The sequence below is a fragment of the Elgaria multicarinata genome, chromosome 3 (genome assembly GCF_023053635.1).
Source record: "Elgaria multicarinata webbii isolate HBS135686 ecotype San Diego chromosome 3, rElgMul1.1.pri, whole genome shotgun sequence".
NCBI lineage: Eukaryota > Metazoa > Chordata > Lepidosauria > Squamata > Anguidae > Elgaria > Elgaria multicarinata.
The window spans coordinates 8,492,674-8,505,214 of record NC_086173.1 but is presented as its reverse complement, the minus strand read 5'-3'; the positions used below and the strand labels follow the sequence as shown (position 1 = coordinate 8,505,214).

General features: G+C 42.7%; 1 protein-coding gene across 1 annotated transcript in view; it reads right to left on the bottom strand.

Annotated features, from left to right (window-relative positions):
* STAT6 (signal transducer and activator of transcription 6) overlaps positions 1 to 11,418 on the bottom strand; it is a 90,451-nt gene extending 79,033 nt beyond the window's left edge. Inside the window, exon 1 of the mRNA XM_063119213.1 lies at positions 11,206 to 11,418. The gene's annotated coding sequence lies outside the window, so the exon portion shown is untranslated. The remainder of the gene's footprint in view (positions 1 to 11,205) is intronic.
* Between the last annotated feature and the right edge of the window lie 1,123 nt (positions 11,419 to 12,541).

Genomic DNA, 12,541 nt, shown 5'->3' with positions numbered 1-12,541 from the left:
AAACGTCATAAATAGGGTCTTCGACCGGCTCATCGGGTTGTTGTATATCCAACCCCAGCGCTTGAGACATTCTCCGCATATGTTCTGAGAATCTTCCCATGTCATCAGAGGGTGAAGCAGGGTCTTGTGAATGCAGAGCATCCTCTGGCAACGGTACCGAAGGGGTAACTGAAACCCTAGAATCGGTATCAGACGGGTAACCATCCTCGGGGGAAGACACAGTAACGATCTGGAGCTGCTGTTGTTCGAGCTCCGATTGCTCCTGATGGGTCGGTACCATAGCAGTCGCTGTCGGTATGGAAGTGCTATGGCGTCGATGAGTTGGAGCTGGCGAAGGGTGGCGCGACGGAGGGACCAGCGGGATCTGAAGGACCCTTGAAGTCGGAGGAGGCTGGGCATAGTAAGCTTCCGGTGCATATTGGTAATCCCTATCCTGTGGGAAATATCTGTGTGGACGATAATAATCCCATTCATAGTATTCAAGTCTGGGCTGGGACTCGGAGTATTGGGAGGTTCTATCCCACTCCTGTCTTGGTCTTTCTACGACCACCGGTCTGGGGGACAGCTGCATAATAGGCTCCTCCATTTCTAAAGCTTGCGGTGGATCTCGCACTGACGCTACCGAGGCCGAATCTCTAATTTCACCCTCTGATAGACTCCGTGGACGTCTCGGTATCGAAGGTTGGTCAGACGTCGGTCTCGACTGAGGTCTCGGTATCGAGACAGTTCCTAGGACCGTCGGTACCAAAGGAGCTGTCTGAATAGGCCTAGAAGGCCGAGGGGACTTTTTGGAGTGTTTTTCTCTGTCCCTCTTCTTCTTCTTCTCGATGTCCGAAGAAGATTTAGGAGTCCGGGCCTTCTTCGTGATTTTTATGGCCGCGGAACTCGCTAATGACCGCCCAGGCGTTAGGGGTATCAGTGCCCTATTGTTCGCGCTGGTATTATCGCACTCCTTTGTGCTGCGGTCTGGAACGGACTTTTTCGGTGCCGTTTTATCCATTTCGGCCTGAGTTGGCTTTGAAATTGTGGCGTCTGTAGCTCTGAGAGCCTTTTCCCACAGAATAGCGAGCAAATGATCTGTTCTGTTTTTTCTCGTTTGCTTAGTAAAGGCCATACAATGATGGCAAGATTCCACCTTGTGGCTTTCGCCTAAGCAGATAACACACAAAGAGTGTCCGTCGGTAGGGGGAAGTTTTGCCCCACACCTAACACATTTTCGAAAAGGCGCCTTCACTGCCATGCGGCTAGGCCGCCGCGACTGAACATCGCTGAGGAAACTAACAACTACAAAAAATTTTTTTTTTTTTTTTTTTTAGGAGAGAAGATAAGAAGATAAGAGGAGAATATAGTCAAAATAGGAGAGATTTGAAGGATTTTAAGAGAAGGTAGAAGAAAAAAACGCTAGAGGTTGGTTCTACAGGTCTAAGCACAATGCCGGACGACGAAGAACTGAGGTAAGGGCGGGAACCCCATGGACATGCGCGGTAGCGTGGGGGAGGAGTTCCCGCCAAAAACGTTCCACTCAGCTATAGTAGCAACTGTTCCCCATACCTTTTTATTCACTCAGTATTTTAACACTTAATTTTAACTTAAATTTAAATTTTACTGTTTTAACTCTGTATTTTAATCCTATATCAACTTTGCTGTGTGGTTTTATCCTGGTTGCGCTTTTTATACTGTATTTCGTAATTGTGTTTTAAACTGTTGGGTGTTTTACTGTGGTTTTAATTTTTGTGAACCGCCCAGAGAGCTTCGGCTATTGGGCGGTATAAAAATGTAATAAATAAAATAAATAAATAAATAAATACATGGTATGGTAAGATTCTGACAGGGCAAGTATGAGCTGCCATGAGATTGCACTAATATGAATAGCTACCAAATTCTACAGCATTTGTCAAGCTTTTTCAGTCCCAGGGGGCTCACTTTGAGCCTATATCACCATATATCTCCTCTCTCTGCGGCAAGAAGATTCAAAGATTCAAAGAAATCTGCCAGGATTCATGACAAGGAAAAGAGAAAGAATGTAAGAGTGTAAGAGAAAGAATTTTAGGAGCTGCAGCTTTTCTCACCTCCTGTAGCAAGCTGCAGTTCCTCCTCCTGCCTCACTTCCTTCTATTCTAGCCTTCTTTGCAGCTGCTCCCTTCCTGTTATTGTGTTTCTCTTACAGAAAAAAGGGAACCTTAAATAAGGTGACCATATGAAAAGGAGGACAGGGTTTCTGTATCTTTAACAGTTGTATTGAAAAGGGAATTTCAGCAGGTGTTGTTTGTATTCATGTAGCACGTGGTGAAATTCCCTCTTCATCACCACAGTTAAAGCTGCAGGAGCCCTGCCCTCTTTTGATCTGGTCACACTAGGCAGGGCTGCTGTAGCTTTAACTGTGGTGATGAAGAGGAATTTCACCAGGTGCTGCATGCATACAAATGGCACCTGCTAAAATTCTCTTTTCAATACAACTGTTAATACAATGTAAAAGATACAGAAGCCCTGTTCTCTTTTTCATATGGTCATCCTAGTTAGAATGCCATTCGTGCACCCTACCTTTAGCCACAGTACAGCGCATTCATGGGTCTTAACCCCTCATTTGAAGACTGATTTTATTTACAGCAGCCCTCCCCAACCTGGTGCCTTCCAGATGTGTTGGTCTGCAACTACCATTATGCCCAGCCTGCACGGCCATTTGGCATGCTGGATGGGGATGATGGGAGCTGCAGTCCAGCACATCTGGAAGGCATCAGTTTGGGGAAATGTTGCCCTGCAGCAGGGGTGGCCAGGCTTCAGGGTTGTGGGATCTACGGTGTTTTTTACTAGAACTCTGAGATTCACCAGAGTAAAAGATGCACACTTATTTATTTATTTATATTTATATACCGCTCCCCACGGAAAATTTCGGAGTGGTACACAAGATAAAATAAAATAAAATCAGAATAAAACACTCTAAAATAGATTTTAAAAGAAGCAAAATGACACTTACATTTAAAGAATTCTGAGCCCAGGGTTTTGGCAGGGCCAAATCCCCTGCTAGTTGCCCCAAGCTTTCTTCATTTCAGCAGTATAAGTTAAGGCAGTAAGAGAATGCTGCTACTGTTGAACAACAGGAGGTAAGAAATCCTTGCTGGTCTACTGCAAATCACCCAGAGATCTACCAGTAAATCTGGATCAGTATTCATATAAAGGTCATGCACTGCAGGTGATTCACATCTAGAGTCGTGTGATTTACAATCAAACTGTAGCTATTATAATACATGAAGGGTTGTAATATTTAAAATCTCTGCAACCACACCTACAGAAAAATGCTATAATTTCCTGCCCAGGTTTCCTACTTCAAAAAAAAAAAGTTTAAACCACCAGCAGCATTTTACTTCCATCAGCAAATGAACTGGCTATCTGTCCCTATGCTCTTTCACAGAAAACAATAGCTCTGAGAAATTATTTTCTTCTGCTAATGCCTTTCTGTGCTCCCCATCTGCTGGTGGCGTAGACATAGGGCATGACTACACCTGCCGGCGTTCCGGGAGGGAGCGGGGAGGATCTCGCAATATGCTGATCCTCCCCCTGTGTTCACACACAGCGCACAACATCCAGGGAGGAAGGAGGACATTGCACCCACCTTTAAAGAAAAAAGACAGGACCTGGAGCGCACCTGCGCTCCAGCGCAAAAGCAAGTTTTTTTAAAAAAGCCCCGATCTCACTCCCCTCCTCATCCCCGATGGGCACGGAGCACTTGAAGCACTCCGTGCCCTTTGCCTGGTTCCCGGCTCCTTGCCTTTACTCATGAGGAGCTGGGACAAACCTGGGACAGCCGCCCACACCTCCCATGGTCTCAGGACGATCCAGAGACCACAGGAAAAACCAAGGAAAAAGGGTATGGCAATATACTGTAGAAATGGAGGGATCATCCCTCCCTGCTTCTGGGATCCCCTGTGCGTCATGTGGATGCACAGGGACAATCCCGGGGATATCGCCTGATGTAGACTTGCCCATAGACAAAATGTCTTACATGGAAACTTTACAATGCAGTCCTGTATGTATTTTTCTTCTTCCTTCATAATAACAGAACTTGGGGTCACTCAATGATGCTAAATGGTGATGTCCTGTATTTTTAAGAAATAGCTGATTTTGCTTTATGGCTCTTGTTGGGAAGGCTACTAAAACTGCTAACCCACTTCGCTTAAAACAATACAAGATGTCTTATGAAATGCAAATGCCAAATGTTTAATGATAATTAAAATTATAAAATTTAAATAAGTAAAATGCAGTAAATATATTAAAAGAAAGATACACAAAGACACAAGTAGGTTCACAGTGAATTCTGGGTAACTGGCATAAAAAATATTTTTCAAGGTAATCTGAATGGTATCCAAAGAGAAAATGTGGAGTTAAAGCTCTATCATTTGGGCCAAAGAGTTATCTGAGTAATGAACAAGTATGAGGCTGTAATTTGAGATCAGAAGTGCATGTAAAGTTTTTGCTTATCAGTTAATGAACCAAAAATATTGTGTAAAGTATACACAGCAAAAGGCTTGATATACAGATTTCTAGAAAAATGTATAAACTAATGTTTTATTTATTTATTTATTTATTTATTTATTACATTTTTATACCGCCCAATAGTCGAAGCTCTCTGGGCGGTTCACAAATTCACAAATTGTCAACATTTTCAGTAAGACGTTATTTTCTCAAAAGTATAGTTCAAAATTGATCATATATAGCCTAAAAGGTATATATGTAAGCCCTTTTTTTGTATTTATTATTTATTTATTACATTTATATCCTGCCTTTTTTCCTCCTTAAGGAACCCAAGGCGGCTTATATAATCCTCTGTCTCTCCATTTTATCCTCACAACAACAACCCTGTGAGGCAGGTTGGGCTGAGAGTCTGTGACTGGCCCAAAGTCACCCAGTGGGCTTCCATGACCGAGTAGGGACTAGAACCCGGATCTCCCAACTCCAAGTCGAACACTCAAGCCAGTACGCCACACCAGCATTTTGTATGTTTTAATATTTAGGAATGTTTACTAACAATGAAATAAGACTGAGTCCTAATTTATGGGACAGTGAATAATATTAGCTATGAGGTCATTTTTACATACAGAAGGTATAAATATGTGCTGATTTTAGAACTTCTTATTAGAAGTCCACCAGTACTGTGTACCTGTCAGTTAAATAGACTATTGATTTCATTTCATTTATTATATTTCTATATAAGCCATTAAAACGCATTATACGAAATACAAAATACATTATACATAATATAAAGTATTTATAAAGTATTTATGTAAAAACTAAATAAACAGATAGCACAGACAACATATATCTAAAATCAATATTGAATGGAGACTTTGGTATTTAGAATGTGATCAAAATATTTAGGAAATTCTATTTCCTGTTAAGATATTAAGATCTAAAAATCTTTAGCAAACCTCTGTTTAACAACAAAAAATGTTTTGTCATTTGGCAAGTTATATTTTTATATTTTACAAGTATATTTCTAATTAAAAATGGATCAAAACGATTTCCTCCTTATTAATTCTTGTTAGTACAAAACCAACACCAAATCCACCTAAAATAGTTTCTGATGTTTTGTTTGAAGAGTATCAGAACATAGGAAAGGAAGTACTTCACACAGTGCATAGTTAAACTACGGAATTGCTACCACAAGATGTAGTGATGGCCACCAGTTTTGATGGCTTTGAAGGGGGATTAGAAAAATTCATGGAGAACAAAGCTTTCAGTAACTACTACTCATGATGGCCATATAGTATCTCCAGTGCAGAGGCAGTATGCCTCTGTTTACCAGTTGCTGGAGAACATGAGAGAGGGGTGCTATTGCATTCCTGTGGGCTTTCCATATCAGTCTTGTTGGCCACTGTGTGAGCAGAATGCTGGATTAGATAAGCCTTTGGTCTTACCCAGCATGGCTGAGTGCAAGTCTTAAAGGCTCAGGAGCCATCTTTAACGATGCCCAAATTTACACAATTGGCTGCTGGAGAAAAGGTATATTACACCAAACCACTAAAAGAAAATAAATTCTGAGTAACATAGGGGAATTTTCTTGAATTATATGAAGAATAATATGGTCACCACAAAACCATGCAGGCCAGCAAAGAGATGTACATGATATAACCCTTTTATTATATTTTATTTATTTTAAAATTTTGTCCAATTTTTCTATAGCTCTCAATGGCTTAATGGTTTTACTTATAGAGTGTCATTAGACGGTAGGAAATCACAGCTCCCTACGGTTGCTTCTCCACACCCATTGCTGTCCCACAATACTTCCACTTTTTACCTGGAGAAGAAAGAGGAAGTTAACAAAGACCATGTGGCTCATTCAGGGGCGGTTTTTATCATGCTGCTTTTCCTGCACACAGCAAGAAATGGGGCACATTCCATTTTTAAAAAAAATGATTAAAAGGCGTCCATGTTGTGATTAAAATAGTCAAGGAAGAGTGGGAGGCGCGCAGGAGGCGGACATCGTCGCCAAAAGGATGCCCGAACATCTGTAAGTAGGCAGTAGTGAGCATGCAATAAAACACTCATCTGATGACACACATATACATGAAATACAGAATATGAAGAAGGAAGGGGGAAACTAAAGGGGAAGGAATGGGGGCTGTGCCAGTACAATATACTATTTATATTATACTGGAAAATGGGGGGAAATCAAACTGTTAACATGTCACAGGAGCCCTCACAAGGGCTATTAGGCAGAGTTAGGCATCTGATTGTGGGTGTCATGAAAAGGCAGCATTACTTTATTATCATTGTATTTTTACTGCTGGGGAATGGGGGAAGGGGAGGTATTTGTAGGATTTCTTGCCTCAGGTATTGAAATAACTTGACTAGTCTTCGATACTGTGCACCTTGACTCTGACATCGGCTGCTCCGCTGCAGGCAGTAAAATGTCTCCCTTGGTTCTCTAGCCCACAATCGACAAATCTGTTCCACACTTTCCCTGGGTCTTTCAGGACCAAATCTATATGGGGACGATTGAGTACTTGGAATCAGCAAAGTTGCCCCACATTGCCCTGGTTATGTGTTACCTTATGAAGCACCTGAGTCTTACTGTATGGCTAGAATAATCTTTCACTCCAGTTTGTGGCTTACATGAGCAGCTGGATGGGTGGATTAAACAGTACAGTGCTTCATAAGGCAATATAGGAACAGAATAACATGGAGCACATTTGTCAATCAAAGATGTGGATGCATGGAGGGTAAGTTGTAGGCAATCACAATTTGTGACATTGCACAACATCATCACTGATCACGGGGTATGTGTTAAGGCATCAGCCTTAGTTTCCAATTTCCTGAATTTGTGAAACCTGAGCCAACATGTGATAGCCTTAACTTTGGTCTTAAACCAGCACATTTTGTTATTGAATTTTTCTGGTTTTTGAAAAGGAAATGTATCATTACTGTGTTGGCTACCCTGTCCTCTCCCCAATGTATTTGAATCTGCTTTCTTACAAGTTTACCTAAATGATAAATGGATTATAACTAATGGTAATCATAGTTTCATTTCAAGAATCAGGTTTCTAAAATCTCATGGATTTTATGGGAAATAATCCCACCTTTCACTATTTGATTCTAGAGCAGCCTAAAATAATTAAAATAATGCAATAATATGCCTCAAAACAAAAAATTAACAGTATAAAAACAGCACCATGCAGAAAACTTAAGTATTTTACAGTGCTAACCTATCCATGTCTATTCAGAAATAAGCCCCATCATGTTCACTGAGCTTTACTTCCAGGTAGGTGAGTATAGTGGTCTAAATACTAAAAATTACATTTAAATCTGCTATATTTCTGCCTGGAAAATCCTTGTCCAAATTTAGCCATTTAAACCCTAAACTTGGCCACTTTTAAAGATGATATTTATCCACATCATTTCACAAATACGTTAACTTACTTCGCACATGGCCAGGCTACAATTCTTGCCAGAAAAGGACCCATCAAATCCTCATTTTAATGAAGCCGTTTTACTGCTGGAATTTGTTTGGACAGAGGCACTTTGATAGGTGATAACAAATTTCTGTTTGTAACCTGCTTTGTTGAGTCTCCTATGATAGGGGAGGAGGCTACGAGTAGCAAAGTGTCAGCAACATCATCTCTATAGGATTTTATAGTTCTTTTCTGAGTTTGTCTTGTTGGTCCTTTTACAGCAACTCTGGCCTTAGCTAGACCTAAGGTTTATTCCAGGGTCATCCCTGCCTGCTCCCAGGATATCCTGTGTCATTTACATGAACAGGGATGACCCCGGGACAATCCCGGGATAAACCTTAAGTCTAGCTAAGGCCTCTATCTGGCTTGCTTCGTACCAGTGCTACTCTGATAAAGTATCCGAGAAGGACTCAGAAGACATGGGCCTCGTCCACATGGGTGCTTTGCCCCTAGATTGCTTCGGAGTGGTGGCAGGTGATCTACATGATGCAGCCACTACTCCGAAGCAATCCAAGGGCAAAGCCCCGAAGCTCCACACTAAAGAAGTCGGGGACTTACCCGACTTTTTTAGATTGGAGCAAGGCTCCGTGCCTTTGCGGAGCATTGTTTAGAAAAAAAATAATTAAAAATTAAAGGGGGTGGTGGAAATCCCACCAGGGAGGGATCACCCCATTCCTTCCCCCCCTTGTCCCCACCCCGTTAGCTGTAAATGCAATCCTTCGCATTTACAGCTAACGAAACAAGCAAACAAAAATACACGTCAGCCCCATGTTCCCCTTAAAAAACCCACTAACCAAAGAAGAGGGGGCGCGGATGCTCCTAGGCGCCCCCAGACCGGGTGCTCGGGTGGGTGGGGCTGCCGTCAGTGGTGCTGGAAAGCCCTTAGCTGCACTCCTTCCCATGTAGATGCTGGGAAGGAGCGTCAATGCGGCTGCGCCCCGGCTTGAGCCACTGGGCGCAGCATTATCGAAGTCATATAGACAAGGGCATGGATTCAAATCATCCTCAGGCTAGTCACTATTTTTTAACCTAACCTACCTTTCTGGGTTGTTTTCTGAATAAAGTAATGACCAAATGACCACCCTGTGAGTTCCTTGGAAGAAGGACAGGATAAAATGTAATTAATCATAATATTTCATAGGGAATACACACAGAGAACCGGGTATACAAGGTGCAGAGTTCTGCTTCCAGAGAATTTCATTTTTTAAAAAAGTAAGTTTCTAGTCCTTATAGCTGCAAAGCTAGGCTGGGAAGTGTGTGTAAAACACCTGACAGAATTTCAGAGTGCAACCCTCATCATTCCCAGGCAGCAAGGGAGTTGAAGTCTAATACATCTGAAGGGCACCTGGATGGGGAAGACAGTGTTAAATGTTTGCCAAAGGTAGGGTGACCATATGAAAAGGAGGACAGGGCTCCTGTATCTTTAACAGTTGTATTGAAAAAGGAATTTCAGCAGGTGTCATTTGTATATATGGAGAACCTGGTGAAATTTCCTCTTCATCACAACAATCAAAGCTGCAGGTGCCCTGCCCTCTTTTAAATCTGGTCACAGTATAGCTGCAGTATAGCTCCTGCAGCTTTAACTGTGGTGATGAAGAGGAAATTTCACCAGGTGCGACATGCATTCAAATGACACCTGCTGAAATTCCCTTTTCTATGCAGCTGTTAAAGATACAGGAGCCCTGTCCTCCTTTTCATAGGGTCACCCTAGAAGGCAACTGCAAGCCACCCCTGCCGCACCTCAACCAAATTCTTGTCAGGACCATGGTGCTGGGGGAACAGGGGTTAGAACAGGGGTTAGCCCATCAACCACAACAACCAATGAACTGGAGGGGGAAGGAGAAGGGGACGAGGTGGTGGTGGGGCGTGCGCAACAGCGGGAGAGCAAGCAAGTGAAAAGAGATTTTGCCCATACAATGGCTTTTCTTTTAATTTTTTGTGGGGTTGTTTTGTTGTTGTTGATGGTGGTTTAATTTTTTTCCGGGAAGTCAATAAAAATGTTAAATGAACAAAAAACAAAAACCCTCAGCCCCCATCTGCATGGTCAATGTTCAGGATGTTTTGCAATTCAAAACATCTGGAGGGCACCAGATTGCTTTCGAGGCTGTGCGGTCTTCACCCCTCCACAAGTCTACACTTCTGTGGGTACTCCAGACGCATTCTATTCCTTGAACTCTAGTTGTCAAAACAATCACGGGCTTACGCTGGACAACAAGGATGCATATTTTCTCAGGATCACTGACTGCACATTAGTTACCCCTCACTTTTTATACTTGCAGTCCCAAGTGGGTTCAGAATGCATCTGCTATCATGCCCAAACAATCCCTCTTTAGGTGTTTATCATCAGCGGCTGCTAGCCGGGGAGGGAGTCATGTCCACACTGACTGGATTCTGATCTGGCATGCATAGCACTGGGACACATCTGTGGCTCCCTCTTGCCTTCTTCTTCTTCTTCTTCTTCTTCTTCTTCTTATTATTTATTTATATAGCACCATCAATGTACATGGTGCTGTACAGAGTAAAACAGTAAATAGCAAGGCCCTGCCGCATAGGCTTACAATCTAATAAAAACTGTGCTCAGGATATGATGCTCTCACACACTTAGGTGACTCCTCAACACTGCTGGTATCACACATGCTAGTCCTGAAAAACTCCTGCCAGAAGAGAGATGGTCACCCTGCAGCCCCATGCATGTCTACTGAGAAGTAAGCCCCATTGAGTTCAAGGGGGCTAACTTCCAGGTGAGACTGCATATAGGGTCTCCGCCTCAGTCTTTTCAGGTGGCCTCAAACTCGTCATTTATGCTGCAAAAAATAATTAACAAGACGCGCTAACAGAGCTGCCCGGCTGGAATTCCCCCAAACCAGCAGGTACGCGCACACCCTTTGCATGCATGTTCGTGAGCTGGGATTTCAATCTAGAGCGGCGATTGCATTTCAACCGAGAAGCCACCGTAAATTACGAATTACTCTGGAATGAGCATCGCCGGACCCAAGCGCCGGACCCAAGAAACGCGTGCGGGTTTTGATAAAAGACCCACCGACCCTTTGTGAATGTTCCCAAGAAACGAGTTCTCCCCTTCTTTTCTAACGCTCACTTAGATACTTCTTCCAATGTGCTGTTTCTCCCCACCAACAGGATTTGCGCTTGCCTATCGCCCCCCAGGCTCGATCTCCCCGTGAACCTTTTTGCGATCCCTCCTAACCCATCAAATCTTATTCTGTACACTATTCCAGTTGCCCAAACCCCTTTCCTGTACCTTCAAGCCGGCGATCCCTTGAGCTCGCCCGCGCGGGTCTCCAAAACCTTGACTTTTGAAATCCTTTTTTCTTTTCTTTTTTAAATCCACCAGATCAACCCCGAGGAGCTCGGCGGCTCTTTTGGCGTTGATGCTTTCCTCCCCCAAACCAGCTCTTGGGGGCGGGGAAGCGAAAAGAGCTGTGCGAGAGAGGCGCTTACTGGCGCAACAGAAACCCTCTCTGCAGCATAAGCGAAAGTAAGAAACTAAGAAAACAAATTCGCGATCCGGGAAGTAGACGGACTGGAGGCGTTGAGGAGGGGCCGTGACGTAAATGGCTCTTTCCAACGCGCCCGGGGTCTTGGCTCCGCCGTGGTTTGGTTTCCTAGCAAACGCCTGAAAGCCCGAAAGGTCTGACTTTTCTTACATCCGCTTGGCAGCCACATCAGGAATGTCAGGCATACCCTGGAACAAGGTGTGATGTTAGGGTGGCCATATGAAAAGGAGGACAGGGCTCCTGTATCTTTAACAGTTGTATTGAAAAGGGAAGTTCAGCAGGTGTCATTTGTATATATGGGGAACCTGGGGAAATTTCCTCTTCATCACACCAGTTAAAGCTGCCCTCTTTTAAATCTGGTCACTAGTATAGCTCCTGCACCTTTAACTGTTGTGATGAAGAGAGAATTTCACCAGGTTCTCCATATATATAAATGATACCTGCTGAAATTCCCTTTTCTATGCAACTGTTAAAGACACAGAAGCCCTGTCCTCCTTTTCATATGGTCAGCCTATGTGATGTTCCTGTTTGCATACTTGAGCCCCTAGTTACCATCACTGAGGTCGGTTCGTGTCTTTTATTATTTATTACTAGCTGATATGCCCAGCATTGCTCGGGTCGTGAATAATGTTTATAACATTTATTTGGTATATAATTTCTTTATTGTATTATTGCATTTATATCCCACCTTTTTTTTTTCCTCCAAGGAACGCAAGGCAACGTACATAATCCTCCTCTCCATTTTATCCTCTTTTTTTTTATAATAATTTTTATTCATTTTCAACACTATATAAACATAGATAAACATTTCCAAAATATAACTGAAACTAACACAATAAGAAAAAAAAATACATCAAATATCTGCTGCATACATATTGAATAATTGTTGAGTACAAATATCAAAAACTATTACATATGCCTTATCACACTACAACATCTTCATTCTTAACATAAATGTGCACCCCCCACCTCGGGATCATTCTTGAGTCCAAAATCTAATCATTTCTTCTGCTCTCCATTTTATCCTCACAACAACAGCAACCCTGTGAGGTAGGATTGAGCTGAGAGTCTGTGACCAGA